General features: G+C 36.6%; 1 protein-coding gene across 1 annotated transcript in view; it reads right to left on the minus strand.

Annotated features, from left to right (window-relative positions):
* The window catches only part of LOC149803159 (uncharacterized), a 255,820-nt gene that overhangs the window by 13,900 nt on the left and 220,407 nt on the right, over positions 1-21,513 (minus strand). The gene's annotated exons all lie outside the window — the stretch shown is intronic.

The following is a 21,513-nucleotide window of genomic DNA, read 5'->3' on the forward strand; positions in this document are numbered from 1 at the left end:
ATTCATAATGGATTATTTATGGCAAGAGAAGCAAATTGGTAAGTACATCATTTGTTTTCACCTTTATGCATGAGTTTTATTTCTGCATGTAGCATGAAATTCATACCATTATGTGCGTAATTTTATTGAGAACTGCTGTGCCAAATTTCAGATTAATTAAATAAATACAAATAAAATAATAATTTTATTGCAAGTAGCCCCCTCTATAAAAATCTGCAAGCCAAGTGCTGTCAACTAGTCGCAGGGGTACAGGCACTGGAAAGGCTAACACTGCTCTAGGTTATCTCTGCAAGTATGCTTCAGGGGACTTCCTAGCTGTTTGGCTCAGGAGTTAATGTGTTAACAGTCAATAGACAGGCCTTATGTTTATGCAGTCAAATAGGTAACAGGTGTTCTATTTATAGCACAATGCACTGGGTAACTTTGCTACATGTATATCAAAGGGCTGAAAAGCCATACTCTACACTCTATTAGAAACTGGGTTAAAGTTGCATAACCCTCAACTGTTTTGCAAGAATCTGACAATTCTGTGGCCTCGCAACATCAATGGGTATGTGCATTGTTGTGTATAATTAGTTTGCAAGGTTAGTTGTTTTTTCTAAATATTTGTTTTATTATTTCATTATATGCTACTGTAATGTAAGATTATTCATGCCTGATTAAAATGTAGCAGAATCAATCTGTATTATTGTTGTGTTCAGCAGTTCATTTTGGGCTAGAATTTATTTCTTCAATTGTTCAATTCAAGTGAATTTTCTCTGGAAATATAGTCTTCATTAAAATAATATTCTTGGACACAGACATTCACTGGGATTTAGTGAATTCAAACCTCGAATTATATTACTGTTAAAACAAGACTGTTGGTACAACAACACAATACAGGCCACCATGGGCACATCAACACCATTTTTAAATTCCCCTTGAACCTTAAAGGAGACTAGAAATCAAAATTTTCCTTCTACGTATGTAATTCTCTACAGATTTTAATTTGACTGACATGTTTATAAATTAAATATCATAAGCGGGTAGTGATTTTATTGCATGGAAGATACCACGATTCCGTAAATTGCCGAATTTTTCCGAGTTTTAATGAGACGACAGATCACATGGTACCGTGACGCAATACTAGCCAGTCCTCGAATACAAACATCAACATTGGCGAGCGAGGCAGACGGAAGGAGACCACATTTGGGTTGCACATTCAAAACTTGAATCTGCAGTCTGATATAATAGTTTATGTACTGTACTGGTCAGTGTTAAAAGAATTTTTTTAGGCATAGGCCCCGGGCAGGTGACTTAAATAAACTCAAGCCCTGACTGAAATTCCACAAGCCCGGACAGTTCATACCTGTCAACTCTCAAGCCGGGAGAAAAACCTCCTGATTTTGGGGGTATTTCCTCATCTACATCTCAATCTCGTAATATCTCTAAATTTTTCGCAGCGAAGTCCCGATAATTACATTATGTCTGTCAATTTTCATTTGTCAGAAGAAGAAAAAACCAACCCCAAACCATTTATAAATAGATATAACGTATGCAATCCACAGTCTAAACTTCCACACTGCAGACACTGTAGTGATATGACTGAAAAATTGTTAAAGCCACGTTAAAAATTCAAATCACACGCACACACGTCTAAATCCGGCACTGGATGAAATAATTAATATCACACAACATTTTTTATTCTTTTTTTTTTCTTCTTCAGTAAATAGAATATGAAAATTAAACATTATTCAAGTAAATTTCAGATGTTTTTAAACAACTACAACAGTACTATAGCATAACAAAATTAAAAGAATACAATTGTCACCAATTAGCTTAAATGAATGTTCACTGTGAAATTTTCTCTGCAAACAAAAATCGCATCTCCATTTCCGCCAAAGAAACTCGGCCAGTTAACACCTGACATTCCTCGACCGTATATGTAAAGGTTAATTACCATAATTAAATTAAAAGGAATAAAACAAAATATACCATGCAGTATATGTGGCCCTAAAGAACTAATTCTGAATAAATATTTTGTTCAGCAAACAGTGTTACATGCATTAAGACTTAAACCTGAAGTCCATGGCATCGTAAGTAACAACAAAATAGGCATCGTTTATTTTGGCAATCAATTGCTGGTGCTTACACACACACACACACACACACCCTGTCGAACAGGGTTTCTTTGAAGTATGTCCGAAGGGCAGTCCTTTTCACAAGATCAATGCAAGGATGGAATATGTTCATCAGTCACATCGGCTTTATTGTGATGTGATGTGATTTTGATTTTTAACGTAGCTTTAACAATTTTTCAGTCATATCGCTACGATGTCTGCAATGTGGCAGTTTATAGTGATGTCTAGCACTTGGGCATCATGCCGCAGACATGTAGCATGATGTCCCACCCAGTCACATTATCCTGACACCAGGCCGACCAGTCCTAACACTAACCTCTTAATGCTGAACGCCAAGCGAGTCAGCTGTTAGTACCATTTTAAAAGTCTTTCGTACGACTCGGCCGGGGATCGAACCCAGGACTTCTGCATCCGAGGCGGACGCTGTAACCACTAGGCCACCGGAACGGTCACATCGGCTTTATTGTTTGCGTACTTAAATCAAAACTTTAGCTATTTTGCAATTTAGCCAGAGCTGACCAGAATATGCAAAATGGGCTTGTCCTGGGGGAATAATAAGGCGTATCACATGGAGAAAAGGTACGTCCCATAGGCGCTCGCACACTGGGGCAAGGGGTTGGGTCAATAGTACTCCTCCCCCCCCCCCAGTTTCTATTGTCAGCCATTTAATGTGAAACTTTGACCTCTTTTCTTTTAATCGCTGTTATTTAAACTGCCCAAGGAATAATTTTATATCAGTTCCAATCATTACAGATTACCGTTTATACATACTACATGTATACAATGATTTTTTTCTTAAATTTGTAATTTTTATAAGATTACTGAAAATTGTGTTTTCTCGAAACATGACAGGTTTAGAATATTATTTTTGGCAAAGCCTCCATTTGATTAAAATCAAATCTAAATTTCACCTTGGACAGTAGTGATTTGATTTAGATTGTGCCGTGTTAAGGCATGCATGTCAACATCCTGAAAATACATTTACTAATTTCACCAGCGCGATCAAAGTTTCCTCAGGCAAACAATTTTTGTTTCGACAAGCCTGACAGGCACCTCATTTTGAATACAGGATGGACGGAACAAAAACCAGAGGGACCCAGGGTGTCGGGCTATCCGATTTATTTTTAGCACTGCTGGTGTAGATAAAAGATCTGTGAATTGATTCTTGCATTTTGTGGTCTCTTACTCGGCCTTCTGCCTATTTTCGTAACTCGCACGTTCAACACTTTTCCCAGGATTTAAAATATTCAACGTTATGTCTGGAACTGAGCCAACTTTTTGTCTAAGCCTAGCATTTGCGTATCCTTGAGCTGCCATTTTTTCAGAATCCCTCTCGTAACAGTTCTTTGAGAAATGTAACGAGCACATAGGGCTGTATGGTGTTGCTTTGAAATCGACTCGTCTGTAATAATGTATCCATTCTTTCAGTATGCCTTTATCTTTCGGAAAAGAAAAAAAAATGTTGTCCACTGGCTTTTCTTAATGTTTTATTACACCCGTAAGCAACGCAAAACGGTATTGTCTTTCACTCTGGCAACTCCCACTTGGGCTGCTGGAGTCGCTACTATGACGTCACATCCCGAAAGTAACCGAATAGGCGCGGAAATTTTGCATACGAGGTCACGGAAATTCAGCTCCTAGAAGATAGGCCAATATTTTAATATTGGCATTTTGGTCGCAGATGATACTTCAGAATAAGGTTTACTGCTATAGTACCTTTATTATTATCCAATATTTCCATTGGTTTCTGGTCTCCTTTAATGTCTCTTTGATTAAGATGCTGTATGGGATATCCTCTTCTGTTTGATCTTATGGTTCCACGTGCATACGTACCTTTCTGTAGAAGCTTCTCGAATAAATCGGGACTGGTGAAATAATTGTCTACATTTACTATGTGGTTTCTTTCCCAAATCTTTTCTGTTAGGTCCATAACTACACGTGTTGCTAATCCAACTTCTCTGGTACCCGCGTCCTTACCTGTATAGACTTGAAATTCATTGGTGTAGCCATTCGTTGGGTCAGCCCTCATCCAGACCTTGATTCCACACTTCGTCGGCTTGGCTGGTAGATACTGGCGAAATGATAACCTACCTCGAAATTTTATCATGGCTTCATCTACACTTACATTTTGATGAGGACTGTAGTTTTCTAATCAGCTGTTTTGAATGGCATCATACACTGGCCTCACATGATGTAGCTTGTCATGACCTTGTCGAAGCCTGGGAGGATTTCTACGCTATCATTTATATGAAAATATTGTGATATTTTATCAAACCTATCTCTCTTCATTACTCTTCTAATACTTAGGTTTCCAAATAGGGCATCTGTTGACCAGTACATGGCTGTCTCAGGGAGCTGAAGAATACTCATAAAAACTCTCATCCCCATCCATGCTTTGATTTCTCTCTCTGTAACATCTCTCCAGTTTGGATCTTCTTTCTCTACCTGCTTTCGTCTTGCATAGAGATTGGTCTCATCTACAATCAACTGAAATAAAAATGCTGGGAAAAAAAAAGCTCAAAAACATTTAAATTCATTAGCATCAGGGTCTAAATCCGTTGTTGGCCCGGGTGTTGGTCCTGTGTATTTCCTCTTGTCAATGCGTGTTCTATCGTTTACGATCCACCGATCAGCTATTCTTTAATTTTCTTCTTCTCCACCCTCTTCTCCATCCTCTTCAACATTCTCATCACTACCGCTGTTATCTCCAATAGCTATTTCAATGTCACTATCGATCTTGTCTGATGAAAATCCAGAAAATTCTCCGTCAGAATCCGTCAAGTAAAAGTCTGCTCCTAGAGGCTAATTCTCGTCAATTTGCATCATTTTAAAAGCGAAATATTTTCACTAAATCAACTGATATCGAAGTGAAATTCATTTCCCTTTGTTCAGCAATGTACGCTCTATCTATGTAAGCTAAAATTTACTTTCCATATGTTTCATTTAATACCACATCATTTGGAATATGAGCTGATCATTCCATTCTGTTCTTCAGACCATTTCAACTAATGCCAGATCATTTGGAATCTGAATACATCATTTCATATTTTAGGTTAAATCATTTAATTCTAGACTACATAATTCATTTAATATTACGTCATTTGGAAGCAGATTTCATCAATCAGTTTTGTTCTTTAAATCGTTTAATTTAATACCACATCATTTGGAATCTGAATTCATCCTTTCATTTGTTGAGTTAAATCATTTCATACTATATAATTTCATTCAATAATATGTCATTTGGAAGCAGATTTCATCAATCCGTTTTGTTCTTTAAATCATTTTATTTAATATCAGATCATTTGGAATTTAAATTCATGATTTCATTTGTCGAGTTAAATCATTTCATTTTAGACTACATCATTTTATTTAATAGCATGTCATTTGGAAGCAGATATCATCATTCTGTTTTGTTCTTTAAATCATTTTATTTAATACTAGATCATTTCATTTAACGCCACATCATTTGGAACCTGAATTCATTATTTCATTTTTGGGGTTCAATCATTTCATTTCATGCTACATCATTTCATATCACACAACATCATTTGGAATCTGAATTCATCATTCCGTTTGATGGGTTAAATCATTTCATTTCACTCTACATCATTTCATTTAATACCACATCATTTGAAATCTAAATTCATCATTCAGTTTTGTTCGTTAAATCATTTCATGTGACACCACATCATTTGAAATCTGGATTTATCATTTCATTTGCTAAGTTAAATCATTTGATTTCATACTAGATCATTTGATTAATGTAATTTTGGCGGCGACGGCTGCCCATAGGTGAGGCAGTGCATGTGACCCAACTAAGCTATCTTGTACAGCTGAGAATAATTTGATCTGTTAGTGTAAGCTTATAGAACTTTATAGGAAAATCAAACTAGATAAAAATATAATAAAAGACCTGTTTGCTTCTAAGAATTAAAAATTGCAAAACAATATAAAAGATAAAAGTTCAAATTCTTTAAACTGTTATTAAAATAAAAGAAAACGATACAGAAGAGTCCATCAAACAAACTGACATACAGGCTGAAAAGAATTTCTAGGAATGCAAGACCATTTCTTTCTTTTAATTCCAGTGTTGAAACCATTCTTCATGATAATAACATTTTTTAGATGCAAGTCCGTTTTCATTTATGATCAACTAGTCATTATCAGAAGTCTTTTATTGAACACCCCATGGAATTATGACCAGCCATTCAGGAGGAGTAGCAACAACAAGGTTGCTGTTGTGGCCATTTTGGGTAGATCATTGGATGAATGCGTGTGTGTGAAGTTTCACGTTAATAATCTAAGTAGTTTAGGAGGAATAGAAATAACAAAACTCGTGCTATTGGAAAACAGGCCACTCCATAAGCTTGGCCTATGACCAAAAAAGATCTACTAAACTATAAATGTGTTCATGGAACATAGATGACCACCCGTACGAAATAATTAGGCAGATTCCACCTGGAACTTAAGCAGACTCCAGGCAGAATCTGCCTAAAATGTTAAAAATCTGGTTAATACAAAGGCGGACATGGAAAATTTGAGAAATCAAAGATAAATCCATCTAGAGTCCATCTAACTCTAAGATGGACTTTCGTCAAATTCCTGCTATAAATACATCTTTAGGCATAATTTTGGACTTGATTGATTTTCCACCCACCATCTAGATGGAATTAGGAACTTAGTCACTGGCATCTATTATATGAAAGGAGGAATATGGACTTAGTTTATTTTCTAACCAACATCTAGGCGGAATGAAGAACTTAGTCATTCACATCAGTTAAATAAGGCATAATTAGGACTTGGCTTTTGTGTGTCTGTAAAGTTAAATGACTGAAAATATAGTGATATTTTGTGATTGTAATATCACTGACAGTTCAATAAAAATATCAATAAGATATAATAACATTTATTCCTTCTTGTACAATTTGAATGATTTTCAGCAGCACTTATATAACTCATGTTTCAGATAGCTGTAATTTTATTGTTTATTTTGGGCACAATTTATAACTTCTTTCCACAGCTTTCCTTGTTAAATTTCTTTTTCAAATTTGTTGTTGTTGTTGTTGTTGTATTTTTGTTTAACTTCAGTTGGATTTAACTGCCCTCAAACAAGTTTGCATCATGTTTTCCGTTTTATAACATAATTTCACTTTTCTCCTGACCTGAATTTCCTCGATATGGACCCATTTTTTAAAATTGTCTCTGAAACTGTTTTAAAATAATGCTCTATCCGGTCCCATTCCACAACGAGCTTTCAAACAAGTACTTGTTCCGTTTATTAACAGAGGATCGTTGTATAAAGCTTTCTGATTGGTCAAAATTTTGTAATTGGCCAATGAATTGTCGCGTAACAGAAACTGATGGAAGAGCATGTTTGCAAAATGTGGCGATTCAAATTTTCGAGCGGGACGAGAGACTGAATAACTATTTGAAAAATGTGCGGCAATGAGAATACCCTGAATGCAAATTTGATGGGAACCTAATTGGTCAATCTGTATGAAAACTGAACGCCAGGACAAGCATTTTGCTTTTTGTGCCATAAAGAGCTTTACAGTAATGGTTAACGTGCTAAATAGGACAAGGAATTGAATCAGGATGATTTCAAAGTTATACAACTCCAAACTGATTAACTTCAGAATTTAAGGAGGGACAACGTGTATATCACTGGTGGGAATTGTTGCCAGATATCCATGTCTATCAAAGATAGTCATATCTTTGTGGAATTTTCTTGGCTGAAAAGTAGAATCTACTTTCAATCTCGTGAGGCATTATTGTGTATATTATCAAAATATTCTTCGTGTGTTGGAATTCAGTGTAAAATAAAAGTAATTATATCATGATAAACATTTGTCATGGCTGCTATTGGAACAAGGACTAATTCGAGAGACCACAACAGCATCATAGTTTGTGCAATCAAAAATCCAGTCTACAGTACAAGTGACATAAGGCAGGCTCCTAGCTTTTCTTCTTCTCATAATCAAATTGTCTCAAATGGATGCTTTTCTGTAATTTTGCAATTTTTTCACAGCTGAATTTTTCAATGCAGATTAATATTTTATATATGTTTATGTGTTCACAGATGCCTGTGCATATGTTCCAGGCTTGATACTTTGATTTTTAAAACCAATTAATTATTTAGTGTCAGATACTTCATATCATGTTGTATATACTGTATATGTTGTACATCACAGATAGAAGGCCTCAAGGTAGAATAGTTCTGTAACTAATTGAATTACCTTCTCTAAATAAAGTCATTATTATTATTATTATTATTATTTTTATTATTATTAACTCCCATTTCTCTTGCCTTGGATGTCATAATTACAACATCAGTATAATTGTTTTCATACACACTTAAATATCACCTTGGTTAATAAAGTCCTGTTTAATTCATATCCATTATTTCTTTGAAACCTGCTGAAATGTCTGAAACACTAAAAAAAAACTTCAGTAATATACTATATAATGATCAAAATTGTAGTGATAATCTTACAAAAGTTTTAGTAATTTTTTTTGTGAAACTTCACAAATATTTCAAAGAAATTTGAGTGAGACCTCAACATAATTTCAATGAAAGTATGGTCAAAATATGTGTGAAATCTCCCCAAACTTTAAAGTGAAATGAAAAATACTTAAGTGATGCCATGTTGGATTAGATTTTGTATGCAAGAAAGAAAATGGCATTGCCCCTTAGGACAAGAAAAACCTAAATCTTATTTGATGTCTGTCAAAATAAAATTTATGATCCATTTTAAATATTACTGTGAATATTTATCATTGATTCCCAATAATGTCTAAAAATCATTAGGCAGTTTAATAGAAATCTGAAGTGTATTTTTTATGGTTTAGGCAGAAATTGCTTTTAAAAAAAACCTGTCTGAAATCCGCCTTGACATTTTCATTATTGGGTAGGGTTTCTGCAGGTATTTCCATCTAATTAGGCAGAAGTAAAGATTCTGCCTAGTAACAGTAATTTGTATATTTCGAGCTATATTCCACACTGAATCTGCCTAAAAGTGATAATAAGGGGAATCTAGGCTAAATAAACGGAATAAACAGATTCCGCCTAGTAGGCGGAATAAACTAATTCCGCGTTGTAGGCGGAATAAACAAATTCCGCCTAGTAATAGATGGACTAATTTGCATATTTTGGGCTGTATTCCACCCTGAATCCGCCCTGAACCCACCTAAAATTTATAAGTGGAATCGAGACTTTAAGTGAAATCCCCTTTAAAATTCCACCTGGAATCTGGTTAAAGTCAGGGCGGAAGTCTTCGTACAGGCAGGGTGCTTGAAATTACCTAAACACAAAATTAAATCAAAGTGTGATGGACGGATGCATGGATGGACAAAAATACCAAATTTATGTGCCTTCTAAAGTACTGTATTTAAAATTCAGTTAGGATCTTTATGATTTAGTCACGAGTTGCTCCTATTTGTCACTATTTGTTGGACAGCTGAGTACAAGATTAAGTTGTTGATATAAATCTCTTTCATTACTTTGTTGAAGCAGTGAAGGCAACACAAAATTAAGATTTATCTGATTTAATCTTTGTACTCGTTTGTGACTTGATGATAACTGTTCAAAACTGTCTGAATATCTTGAATTTTTAAAACACTGAAAATGATATTTTTCTTATCTGCATTCTCATAAGGGAGTGTGAAACACGTGATGCTCTAAGATTAGCCATCATACATGTATAGGTATTTCTACTTTTGATGCTAAAATGTTTCTTTCATAAATATCTTATAATTCCAAAATCTGTTCAATATTTAGTTTGTATTAATATCTTAATTACACAGAAATAAAGCTTGCGTGCATTTGTAATGTAGATTTTAATGATCACTGATTAGCAGAGGGTTAAACTGGACTGCAAGATTGCTAATTTGGCGGTTCTTTTGGAAAATATGCACACAATCATGGCTCCAATACATGTATGGATGTGTTTCCTGGTGGATGAACATGTATCAGATAGACAAAATAGGCAAGCAATGCCTGTTTTTCATTCATTATCCATTCCATGGTGTTAGACAAAATACTTGTTTTACTTCACAGCAGCACATCGTCATGTGAGCTAACGGTAACTTTACTATAGATGGGGGGTGGGGGGTGGTTAATAAATATACCTTCACCTGTTTGTTTTTGGACACCTAATTAAAGAATTCAATATGTTCTTCAGACAAAAAAAAGCAATTATTTGTTGCACTCTGAAAACATGGTAGATACAGTACTTCAACTCAACTCGATTTCGTCACTTTCCAAAGCATATTAGAGTTATCCCCACATCGCTTGTGAATATCTAAAGGATTGTGCTGTATTTACAAAAAAAGTTACATCAAGACTTCTGGGATAAACCAACAAAAAAATATATCTGAAACTTTAAAAAAAGTGAATTTTTATAACCACGAAAATGACCAAAATCAGTACAAATTATGGGTAACCCACTCAAGTTGACAGGTATGAGCATATCAACATAAACAATTAAAACAAAGGATTTGTTCAGCTTGGGACCTTGGGCTTCTTTTGGCATATACAATCATATTTTATCTCGATAATAGACCATGGGACAGGGACTTTTTATTTTCACTGACAAAGGTGGCTTGTTGACATATGTTATGTCAATATAAATGGGTAGGACTGTATCAAGTGACTTCTGTGTTGACGTGTTCTGCTTGATGAATCTGGCTTTGTCCAGATTAATGTGAAATTCTGGTCATTATTCTCAGAATAAATGCGCTGAGAATTAAGCGTTCTTTCAGGCTTTCGGGAGAACAGGGACTCTGTGAATGAGTGGTGAAAAGACCATTCTGTGAGGACGGCTCAGTCAGTTTTGAACAGGCGGTCAGCAAGTACATTCATCTCACCCCCCAGAATGTGGTGAACTTGGATTGCAAAATTTTCTGATTCTGCCTAGATTATTAGGCCCCAAATCTGCACGCAAGAGAAGGGGCATGTGTGCCTCCGTGACATCATAGATATGCCATGACAAACATGTTGTCTGAGGAGGCCATGTCACATTGGCCCCTTATTTTGTCAATGCACCTTTGTAAGGCTAGAAATGATGCTTTCATTTCTAGGGTGTTACAGTGGAACCACAGAGAATTATGCCTTCTGGCTCTAACTGTGTACTCCAACCACAATCTAACATATCACTGAACTGATAAAAGGTAAAAAATCAGTCCAAGTGGGATCAGGGTTGATAAAGAAACCTGTTGTTTCCACCTTGCAAGAAGGAGGAACTGTAGAGGACACATACATAGGTTTTGGCAGTGGCATTAAAGGTTTTGAGTAGGGAAAGATAAAGGTGAGCAGATAGCAGGATTATTCTCATATTGTCTCTAGGAGAGTCAGGAATCAATCTACCTGATCCAGAAGAACCCAGACCATGTTGATTCGGGGGGGATGTTCATCCCCACTCAACAAAGTCCTAAGATGGAACAAGTTCTGACTTCTCCAGATTGGGCAAGAGACCCTATCGAGTTCCAGTGGACAAAGAGGAGAACAAATCCAGCTAAAGAGATTGAACTTGCACAATGTGAATCAGCCAGTTGTCGATATACTTGAGAATCAATGTTACTAGTATTGGGAGGTAGGCCATGACTACTCCCATGATCTGGGTGAAGACTGGCTGCGGAAGAAATTCTGAATGGCAGAACCCAGATTTGAAAAACTTTCTGGTCCAGGCAAAAACAGATAAGTTCGGTGTGGAGTTAAAAGAGAGATTGAAATGAATTAAAATTTCCTGCTTTTTTTGTGACCAGGAAGACTGAGGAGTAGAAGAGACACCGATCACTGAAAACCTTCTTGACTGCCCCTTTCTGCAAAAGGGTGTGCACCTCTTACCTCAATCTCACCAGATTGAAGACCTGCCAACCCTGATGAGACCATCTTAGAAGGTAGTTTATATTTTTTCCATAAGTTTGACAAGATTTCAGTAAGTTGTAACAAAGTATAAACTGCTATAGTAAAGCTGGAAAATGTATTTAAAAATTCGGTATTTGATACATGCATTGGAGAATATTATGTTCAACTGAAAAGTCTCTCTGTGTGTGTGTGTGTGTGATTAGGATTTTTAATGTCTGTAGTGTGGCAGTTTATAGTGATGTCTAGCATTGAGACATCATGCCACAGACATGTAGCATGAAGTCCCACCCAGTCACATTATCCTGACACCAGGCCGACCAGTCCTAACACTAACCTCTTAATGCTGAGCATCTAGCGAGGCAGCTATTAGTACCATTTTTGTAAGTCTCTGGTATGACTATGCCAGGGTTCGAACCCACGACCTCCCGTTTCCGAGGCGGATGCTCTAACCACTAGGCCACTGGAGCAGTGAAAAGTTTGTAAAGTACATGTAGATTGTATATACCACTAGCACAGTTGCACAAACTTCAGTTCCAAACTCTATGCAGCTCAATGGGCCGTTGCCATCTCTCAACTTGATGCAATTCTTGGATTTGTTTCCATCACACGATGACAGCAATCAAACCTCCTGCAATAAGACATACTCAAATTGACATGTGATGTCCAATTAACTTAATTGTGTCCCTTCCTATTTTTATTCAGAAGAATTTGAATATTCCATTTTATTCCTCTGTGCTGAGTATTTTCCCTTATTAAGAGTCTTAATTTCCATTTCATCTTCAACATGCATCGCTTGCTGGACACCATTTAAATTTTTTTATATTATCAACAGTCTGATCATGCCATCGCTTTGCATGAAAACATGCAGTTAAAAGCATCTGAGGTACTGCTGTAAAGATAGTCTGGTTTCCTGACCAATTCCACTAATTCTAATAGATGCTTCCCAATAAGGTCACTAGCTTACAATATTTTGCCCAGTTTAATTGGAAGATGGGCAACCTGGCAGTTTCTCCTACATGCAACCACCAAAACTGAAAATTTTTAACAAGCCAAAACCGAAGCAAAATCAACCTAAAAATGACTAATATTGATACTAAAAGAAAGCCTGATTTACATTCTATTGAAGTATGTCTGTTTTGTAACAGTATTTCTGATTCAAAGAATATATTTCAACTTCCAAACACCATATAAACTCGAAAGTAAATCTGTCTGCATACCACAACCATGGCTGCTTCTGATGTCATTTGGGAACTATCTATATCAAACCTGGATCCAAATCAAACATGGATGAACCCATTATGCAGATCTTTTTGGGAAAAATCATTTTTGTGTAGTTTTGCTTTTATTCCTTAAGTTCATATTATAAAGGTCACTTTCTTAAGACGTAAGCAAAATCATAAATGTTGATGGGTCTGAGAATGGTCTGGTCATTGAAGACCCTCTTGACTGCCCCTTTCTGCAAAACTTTGTGCACCTATTACCTCAATTTCACCAGATTGGGCTTGGGAAAGAAAATGTGGGGTCCTTGATAGTGGGGGTTGCTCTCAACAGTAGAGTCATAAACCCTTGTTACAAATGAGATGAATGACCCATCATCTGTGATGCTTGCTCAAGCCACAGAGAAGATGCTTAGGAGAGCAGCTATCAAGACAAACAAGAAGAAAATGCATCGCAGGAGAGGGGTTAATCACCCTTTCAGCAGTAGGAAAGGAAGGAGATTTTCAGAAGTTCCTCTTGCAGCTGTGGTGACCTAACAAGAGAAGAATTGGTCTAACAGGACTTTGGAGACTGACGGGGGTTGCGCCTACTTGAAAATTTTTGCAGATGACCAGAGGATAATTTGTTCCTGGTTGATTGAGCTGGACCAGGAATGGAGATGAAAGATCACTGTTGGTAATCCAGCATGTCTTAAGAGGAAATGGTAGAAATGAGACCTTGGCTTCTCTAGAAGCAGTCCTTACAGAGTCTTTACTATGGTTAAACAAGACCAAAATGAGTCAAATGCAGTGTCACAGTGGATGTGCAGAAAAGTCTGCCAATAATGTCATGGCAACAGAGAGCGCATGCTGAGATATCTGGCCACAACATCCAGCATATGTTTTAATGTGGAGGGATTCAACTGGGCCTCTCAGCATACTAAAGGAAGTAACTGAGAATAGGTTGGCATACGAAGTGATGGTAACAAGTAAATGGGTCTCTCGCTCCGTGGCATCAATGGTACTGATGGGAAAGTGTGCCCAGGGTCCCATAGAAATACCCACTTTGCCACATTTGCATCCAAAGGTGCAGGCTGATAGGCCAATAATACTTTGGGGAATATACATTGTAGCTGGAATAAATAAGGGGTCTCAATGTTGAGAGATGAAAAGACCTAGCTCCAGGTTGTTGAGCTATATTTTGACCTTGTGAAAACCTCTATTATATTTCCTCAGTTGTGGATGAATGTGGGAAAAGTAAGAGGTCTGGATGAGTTGGCACTTTAGAGATCTTTACCAATAAAGGAAAGGATCTTTTGGACTGTGTGCCCGCTGGTTTGGGCCACAAGTCTGGGGGTAGGTGATAGACAGTAAATCTCATTTACTGCTTTACCAATGGACAAGACCACCTCTTCCTCATCCATCTAAGATGATGGAGTGCACCTGAGAAGAGGTATCATTGCTGCAGCTTTTGTATAGAACACATGAGTTAATGAGGACAGGGAGTGCAACATCATCACTATGTCCCTTGACCTTGGTGGAAGGGGTATAGAAGCACTCTGTGCCTTGGTCCTTGGTTCATCACAAGTTACATGTATGACAGTATGTCGCAAAAAAATCGTCATTTGAAAACACATTCACGTGCAAGTGACAATCTTTTCACCAGCTCAGGTTACAAAATTATCCTTATTATTTACCCGCAGACATCAATGCTCCTTTGTATTAATTGTAACCACATATGCCAAGCACATAGAAGCCCTGGTGATGAATCAACATGCCTGGCAGCTAGCAGTTAACTCCTTCTTTGAACCTATCGACAGGACATCAAAGACAAAAGGCTTTTTTTTAATTACAAAGCAAGCCGATCTCAGAAGCCGACTTTGGTTACTTTTTTTGTTGTTGTAAAGGATATCAATACAAAGGTTATTTTATTGCAAAGCAAGCCGACATGGGAAGCTGACTATAGATTCTGTGAAGTGAGCCGATTTTTTTTTTAGATATACAAAGCTGGACGAGATATGAAGTAAACTTGGTTCATTTTCACCTGTATTCACGCAAGTTTCGAAAATAAATTGAAACAATGGAACAAGTTAAAGTGACACAATATAGTGTTTTGTGCACAGATGTCTATGACCCAGCAATATTTGGAGAAAATAAAATCATGTGATGAATTAGTGAAGGCCAGAAGAGAAGCAAATGATTTCGCAAACGAGAGGTAAATAATCAACCGACATATTGAAGACAACTGCCATTCACGCATGGCATGGTGTTAAGTACAAATAACCAAGATTAATTTATATCCAGGTCTACTGTATGACAGTATCTCACAAATAAAAATCATTATTTGAAAATACATTCACTTGAGTGCAAGTGACAATCTTTTTGCTGGCACGGGTTACAAAAGTATCATTACTATTTACCCGCAGACATCAGTGCAGCTTTGTATTAATTATTACTACAGATGCCAAGCACATAGATGCCCTGGTGGTAAATAAACATAACCAGCAGCCAGCAGTAAACTTCTTCTTTGAACTTACCGACAGGACATCAAAGACAAAGGTTATTTTTATTACAAAGCAAGCCAACATCAGAAGCCGACTTTCGACTCGGAAGCCGTTTTTTAAAAAAAGGATATCAATACAAAGGTTATTTTATTGCAAAGCAACCTGACCTCGGAAGCTGACTATGGATTCTTTTAAGTGTGCCGATTTTTTATTTTTTAGTTTTGAATATACAAAGACAGCCGAGATATGGAAGCCAACTTTGGTTCCTTTTCACCACTATTCACGAAAATTTTGAAAATAAAGTGAAACAATGGAACAGTTTTTAAAGTTACACAATATAGTGCTTCGTGCGCTAACATCGATGACCCAGCATCATCCAGAAGATTTGGAGAAAATAAAATCACGTGATGAATTTGTGAAGGCCAGAAGAGAAACATATCATTTCGCTGACAATATGATCATTAACATGGATGAAACTCTAGTGTACTTTGATCGCATTCCTGGATGGACTGATGATAAGATGGGCATCAGAAGTGTTAGAATTAGCAAGACTAGTGCCGATTTGAAAAAATCTGACTTTTGTCCTTGCAGTTTCCGCTTCAGGTGGTGTGCTTGCCTCTAACAATTTTTCACAGTATGAGAAACAAATATTAATGTACCAAAAGAATAGATCGTAAGTGTGCAGGAGAAGGGATGTGTTGATGAGATGCTGCTGCAGTGGATTAAAGAGTTTTATCTCAAGTACACAATTTTTTATTTTTTAAAATAAAATTTCAGCTGGAGTGCAATTTCCGACATGTAATTTTCAAATGATTTAAAAGGTGTCCCACAACTTATGACTCAAAAATAACGATGTGTCCCAGAACATACTGTGCACAAAAAAATTACTTTTAAAATTAATTTATGGTGTCCCAACATATACGGTAAATATGGTAGTCACAGTACAATTGGGAACAGGGAACACTGATGCAGTCCCTGTCCCTAGCCTGAGTATTGTGTATGGACTGCAAATCCTGCAAAGGGGGGATGGGGTGGGGGTGGGGTGAAGCTTGGTTCTTGTCCCGTACCATGAGGCTGATGAGTGATAAATGGAGAAGACTGATTTATCACAGTGTGCATCATGGATGTGGTGTTTTGCCAGCCTAACAGAAGGGGGCCAACATGTTGCCAGATGCATAAAAATTATTGTGGAGATCTACCCCCCTGATGGGAGCAAGCAACCTACTGATGACTCAGCCTCCCTAAAGGGAGGGTGAAACCCCCAATTGCAGTGCTTCACATCCTTCAAAGGAAGGATACAACCTGTTATCATGGTGCTCCACCTACCAAATAGGAGGGTACAATCAGCTATCGAGGTGCTCCACCTCCCTTATGGAAAGGTGCTACCAGCTATTGCAATGCACTACCTCCTTAACAGGAAGGTGCAACCTGCTGTCACTGCTCTACCTGCCCAATGGGAGGGTACAACCCACTACCTGAGGTTTGCAAGCTTGTAGAGACATGAGAAGTGTCTGTAATCTCCCAACAGGGACAAGTCAATTGACTTCTTGAGCATCCAGACCTATTCTGGAGGAGCTTCACTGGCCACCAAAGATGTCTGTCCCAACAAGTGAGACCTGGAAGCTTTAGATTCCTGAAAATTCTTTTAAAAAGGGGAGGGAATGTTCCTCCAGCCTTGATACAAAACCGTTAAGTCACAAAAAGTGCAAAAAAATTCCATGTGCAGTTGAGGACTTATGCAGCCTGTAAGAGTATACCTAGGGCCCTTTTGTGGCCAAATTGCCCCCCCCCCTCCATTTCTGACATTATCCTGTAATAACAAAATAATGAATGTCATCTTAAATCAACTGTTGCCTTGAATCTCACCTGGATGTATGCAGTGTCGTACCATATGCATTAATAAATTCACCTGGCTGTATGCAGTGTTGTCCTGTGAGCACACCTGTGTATGCACTGAGAACACTGTATATATGAAATAATGAAAAGAGTTGACCTCCTAGTGAAAATTACCTGTTGTTTTTCTGATAAAAAAAATAACAATTCATCTGTGAACTTCGTTTATTAAAGCAACATTCAAATACATATGCAATGTCAATGTGCAGTGTGGGCAAACAAAAACAGTATACAACATGAAATTGAAGATACAGGAAATGATGTCCTCAACATTAGCAGGGCTTATTGTTATTTTCCTCAGCACACAAAGACTTACCTGTACCACAGTGTTTTTAATATATGTAAGAGATTCGTATCCACCTAAAAGATGGAACACAGGAAGTCTCAGAAGCTCTTTAAAGAACTAAGTTCTAAAGGGGTAAAGTCAACAATATGGTTGCTTATAAAATGAAATAGATGTAACACCAAGACTACTTAAATACTGCAGAAGACCTCTTTTTTGAGTCAAGTTGCTACATACATAATTACTCTGGTGATAGGTTTGGCAGGTGTCTACACAGTATGTCATCCGTGAAAAAGATGACAGACAATATCTACCTTCTGTGCCATGTCCATGCAACAAAAATTTTGGTGTGCAAAGGTCATTCTTACTTTTCTCCACTCTGGGAGAATATATTCACATTAAATGACTGCGAGTTTTTGACACAAAAATAATAGCTACGTGATAATGGCAGGATAAGTAACTACTGCTACTGAAACAATTGTTACATATTTAATACTGATTTTATGACTGAAAACTATGCATTGGTACATACATATGCATGTATGAGAAAATGGCCAACTAAAGCATTGATAGCTGGAGTACATGTACTCACCAGATCTTATTGTAACCATAACAAATATTCCATTGAAAATGTGCACACAAAAAATTTCTATAATTTTTTCAGCTCAATTCCATTTGAATCCAAATATTGAATTTCTTGCTAATATACTTATTAACTTAGGAAACTGTATTTTCCAAAAACATTTTCATCTGCTCGACAGGTCCAATGGGACTGATTTTTGATGGTAAAATGCAGAAATCAGACATTGAGATTTTCTAAAAAGAAGCTTGTGATTGGGATTGAAAAATATTTTACATGAAATTCACATAGGAGGTCAATGGCATTGACCTCATAATCCATTTGTGATGAGCAATTCAACTGGTTTGTACAACTACCTGCACCCATTGTGGGAGAAACCCTTTGATTTCTTGTACAAAAGTGATCTTCATAAAAACAGTTAAGTAATTATTGAAAGGACAGAAGAAAAACTATATAAAATAAACACCCTATTCATTAAAACTTGTGTCTGTCACTATGACTTAGCACTACCTCAGAGTAAAAACAAGGAGTAACATGTTTGATCATAATAGCAAGAACCTCCACCCTCTACAACTTAGATGGTTATGTTCCAGTTAATATTAGCTGGCAAATAGCCTTTGTATACTGGAGTGATCTGAAGCTATTGTCTGCATTTGAATATAAAAAAAGACTGATCACGGTGTGGGGAAGCAAGGTGTACAATGACCAAAACTGCTCCTAACGATTTGGTTGATTCACTTTTCTCTATGAGTGTGTATGACTAATTTAACAGGCACTGGTGCTTGGTTGTATATGCCAGATGGACATCTGAGTAAACATCTTTTGGTTATTGTTTACCCTGAATTGAGCAGCAACTGTACATAGAAAGCACTGATGCCCAAAAGACTTGGTAGCTTTATTGTTGATGATTCAATAATAATTACATTAACAAATTACCTGTGAAAACATCTTTCCAAGGAGGATGTGATAAGTATTTTTCTTATGGAAGAATACAAACCCATCTTGCTAGACGAATTAAAGCTTTATAGTACTTTCAAGAAATTTGTGAAATCAAACTTATTTTATTTCAAGTATTTATTATTTGGTATTATTAACTCTTTACCTTCTGCTAATGCATATATGCATGGCTAAAAAATGCTTTGTAACCCCAGAGATGCATATACAAGCTGCTAATAATACTCTCTCTGTGCTGGCTGGCTCATACATGCGTGTCCGACCAAGGATGAAGAAACCCCCAAGACACATATAAACGTTTTGTAATAGAGCTTTGCATTAGATGAAATCGCAAACATCAGGTCTTTTTAACTTTTAACCAATGATAATAGTCCTTACGTAAAATGATGAAAGTATTCTGTTTAATTAGTTTTATAGCATATAGGTCAGAATTTCCGATGAAAGCGAGGTCAATTGTCAAAGCAAAACAAAATGGCAACTTTCATGTATTCCAACCACGATTTTGACAAAAGTTTTGAAGGATTTGAAATTGATGACATTGCAAATGACATTGTCTTTAATGATCCGATTAAAGATGATGGATCAGACATTAGTACAAGTCCTGTTTCAACACCTGACATTTTAGTTTTATCTGAATCCAAGGATGAAACGTGCCATGACCTTTTCTGGTCAGAACACATGGGATCGTTACGTGTAGACAGCTTTATAGTAGATTCAGGGCCAACATTTATTTTAGATGAAATGCAAAGGAGATGGATTTCTTTTTAGTTTTCTTCCCCAAAGAAATATTCCAGTTGTGCAAAATAGTGGTGAGAAAAGTGGTCAAGTATGTATTATAAACACAATAGCTATCTTTAGATATATTTTTTATTATGGATATGTGAATATAAACATTGATTCCTGAGGACCATTAGTACTTGTTGGTGGAAATGAGTGGCACAAAACTTTGGTAAGTGTTTAAAATATTAGTTTTCATTAAATTACATAGTTTACATGGAACAAAATCGATATAGAAAATACAGACAGCATGTGCACTAACTCAAGAAGCTCTCACTCAGGCAGCCATTATGATACTCTGGGGTTCAGCATACAGGACACACGGTACTAATGGTATGGAAAAATGGGAACCAGCCTGGAAATGGGTGAACATAAAATAGAGCATGTATGGGTTAGGCTGACCAGGACTGGTTAATAATGTAAGTTATGTTGTAGGTAAAAGAATCTTTTGAGAGCTTATCCTATTTGTAAGTGAAAAATATAGACATTGTTTTACTGATGGAATTTCAGTCCTTTAACAGTCTTGAGTTTGGAACACTCATTACTAAAATTAGCACCCGACTCTTTGGTGTGGAATTGAAACCACATTTCAAACACATGCAGGTCTGCGGCTCATAGCCTTTCCTCAACACAGAAGCTGACATCCAGGTTTCATCTATACTGATATATTTTTAATCATGAGCACTCAAGCATTTTAAGCTATTGAATTTTTAATATCATGGTGTTTGCATAGGTTTACTATGGGAATTGAATTAGTACCGCGAGTCCTACAAACAGCTGCCAGAAGGCAGGCTGCTTATCAAGCTTAGTAGGCAGGGAAGTAAGTACTTGCAGAAGGTAAAAAGTTAAGAGTACCAACACTCTTCTTGTTCTTATAATGTACTGAAGATACAAGGGAAGTAGCCATGTTTACAATAAATAATGTAAGCTCTTTGGCTTGTTTCCCTCTAATGCTTAAACTAAAAGTTGATAACGACCTCATTTTTTTTAATATTAAAGCAAAGTGGATCACTTTTCTACATGTATCTTTTTTCTGTACATATATCTGTATTACAATTGCCAAAATATGTGTCAATGTTATATAATGCATTAATGTATTACTACTTGTTATTTGCCGATCCTACCAAACTCAACATTTATTATTAATATTTTTATTATTAAGTATGAACAAAAATTGTTGACAGTCGATATATTTCTTTTTTGGCCAGCAGTAGAATTGTTTCAGTCTGCCATTAAACAAGGTGGATTTTCTCCGCATATTAATGGGTAAAAAGAAACGAGATGTGTTTGTAAAACACTGCAGACCAAAAAAATAAAGTTGAAGAAACAATATAAAACATG

Source organism: Sinohyriopsis cumingii, chromosome 3 (genome assembly GCF_028554795.1).
Source record: "Sinohyriopsis cumingii isolate HCF-2022 chromosome 3, ASM2855479v2, whole genome shotgun sequence".
In the NCBI taxonomy this organism is placed as follows: Eukaryota; Metazoa; Mollusca; class Bivalvia; order Unionida; family Unionidae; genus Sinohyriopsis; species Sinohyriopsis cumingii.